The sequence below is a fragment of the Procambarus clarkii genome, chromosome 26 (genome assembly GCF_040958095.1).
Source record: "Procambarus clarkii isolate CNS0578487 chromosome 26, FALCON_Pclarkii_2.0, whole genome shotgun sequence".
Lineage (NCBI taxonomy): Eukaryota > Metazoa > Arthropoda > Malacostraca > Decapoda > Cambaridae > Procambarus > Procambarus clarkii.
In genome coordinates, this window is record NC_091175.1 from 44,303,055 (window position 1) to 44,305,774 (window position 2,720).

Consider the following 2,720-nt stretch of genomic DNA (forward strand, 5'->3'; position numbering starts at 1 on the left):
ATGACGTAGTTGTTGTTGTTTCTGCACTCCTTGACGCGGTAGGGTCCTGAAAACCTGTTTTGTAAAGGTGAACCTGGGATAGGAAAATATGCAAGCACGAAGTCTCCCGGCTTAAATTTTCGTACTTTGCTGGTCTGGTCGTAATGAGTCTTCATCCTCTCCTGGGCTTTCAATAGATTATCATGGGCAAAACGGTGGACTCTCTCTAGAATGTGTTGATGGTTTTGAAGAAACTGGGGCACATTCTGATGCTCACTGAAGGTGGCATCTCTGAGAGAGTCTTTGAAAGCCTTAAGGGGAGTACGGCACTTACGGCCGTAGAGCATCTCATAAGGAGATACTCCTAGGGACTCATTGGGAAGACTTCTGTAAATACACATAATCAAATCAATTTGCTTATCCCAATCCTTAGAGGTTTCACTACAAAACTTTTTCAAGAGTGCTTTGATAGTCTGATGACTACGTTCAAGAGAACCCTGTGAAGCAGGATGATAGGGGCTGGACAATACCTGTTTGATGTTGAACTCCTCCAGTGTCCTTTTGAAGAGATCACTGGTGAAGTTGGTACCACAGTCGCTCTGAATCTCCCTGGGAAATCCGTATTGAGTGAAGATCTTCAATAGATGTTTTACTACCGTAGCAGCCGTGATGTTCTTCACTGGAACTGCTATGGGAAATCTGGTGGTAGGACACAGGATGGTTAAGATATAGGCGTTACCTGAACTGGTCCGAGGTAAAGGACCAACACAGTCTATTATAAGTCTGTGGAAAGGTTCCGCAGGCACCTGTATGGGAATCAGTGGCGCTCTGGGAATGGAGATGTTCGGTTTGCCTGCCATCTGACATGTATGACACTGTTTTACGTACTGTTTGACGCTATTTACCATACCTGGCCAGTAGTAGTCTTGACGAATTCCATGGTAAGTCTTGTTGAATCCGTAGTGGGAGAGTGCTCCGTGGGCCAGGTGTAGAATAGTGGGCCGCAGGCTGGTAGGAATCACAAGTTGTTTGATGTTGGCCCAATCGTCCTCCTCCTTCAGTTTACTGGGTCTATATCTGCGGTAGAGCAAGTCGTTCTCTAGGAAGAACCCAGGAATACTGTCGGGTTGAGTCTCAGCCTGGAAAAACAATGGTGTTAAAGTAAGATCTTCCCTCTGCAACTTACGGAACTCCAACTTGGTCAGATTCTGTGGTAGTTTCTGAGGGTCTTGAGGGACAGCGGTAGCAGTAGAGTCAGCTGGCTGTGGACGTGCGGCTTGTGCACGGGTGGTCACGAGAACCGGAGGAGAAACTTCATCACTCTCTTGAACCTCTGCTGGAACATACGCTAGTATAGGGTTAATTGGCACAGAGGTACACACCTGGGGTTTGTCCATGACGATCAGGTTGGTCGGTTGCAGGTCTTCTGCCAAGTCGTTGCCTAGGAGAAGTTGCACTCCAGGCATGGGAAAAGGCTTTTCCCTGACGGCGACTTGGACTTCTCCGTTCACGTAGGGACAATCCAGGTGGACTCTGGCGAGAGGGTATGGAGTGGTAGCAGTGAGGTCAGTAATGAAGACAGTTTCTCCGGTGTAGGCGATGTTGGGCACAGCCGACTTCAAGATGATCGATTGAAGAGCCGCTGTGTCCCTCAAGATCTTCAATTTGAAACGTCCCTCCGGATTTGAACCGTTGGCAGAGACAGTTCCAGTATACAGGTGGTTACTGAAAAGAGAAAGATCATTAACATTAACACCAACATTCATCACAGGCTTACCGGACTTAGGAGGAGTTGGTTTGGGTTTCTGTGGGTCAGTGGTTCCCTTGTATTGAGACTTACCACACTTGTATATGGTATGTCCATCGAGTCTACAATACTTGCAGTACAATTGCGAGCCAGCTTGATCGGTGCTCACTTTCTCGTAACTGTACCACGACTTCTTACTGGAGGATGGTTCGGGTGTCAGCCGGTGGATGAGGCTGTAAGTGTCAGCCGACTTAGCACACTTCAGGTAGTCGGTTTCTTCTTTATCTGCTAAGTAGAGACGGACAGGAGGCGGCACACGCCTCAAGAATTCTTCAACTAGCATCAGGTTGACGAGTTCTGTAAAAGTAGAGACATGTGCTGCTTCCAGCCATTTCATAAAATATCTCCGTTTTGTGTTAGCAAACTCGAGGAAGGTAGTGGTACTTGCCTTCAGGTGGTCACGGAATTTCCTTCGATAACTTTCTGTGGAGAGGAGGTAGGCGTCCAACACTGCTTGTTTCAGAGTCTGGTAGTCATTCTCAGACGCCAGAGTACTGAGTGTGACTGCTGCTCTACCTGTAAGATGGACTCTGAGAAGTGTGGCCCATTGGTCGACAGGCCAACTGAGTTGATTAGCAAGGGTTTCAAAGGTGGTGAAAAACACATCAACTTCTGCTTCTACAAAGGATGGCATTAACTTACTTGCATGTGATATATTAAAACTGACGGGAAGATTGGCAGTAGCTTGCTGGCGTTGAGTGAAGTGTGAAGTTTCCAAGGCGATTTCGCGTTGACGACACTCTAGAGCCAGAGTCGCTTGTTGCTTGTCATGTTCGCGTTGCATCTCCAACTCGCGTCGTTTGGTTTCAAGCTGTACTCGTTCCCGCTCCTGGAGTAGTGCAACCTCACGTTCCTTGAGGGTGATTTCTCGTTCTTGTTCTTCTCTCCTCAAGGCAGCTTTACGTTCTTGTGTTTCCCTTCGTATGGCAGCTGC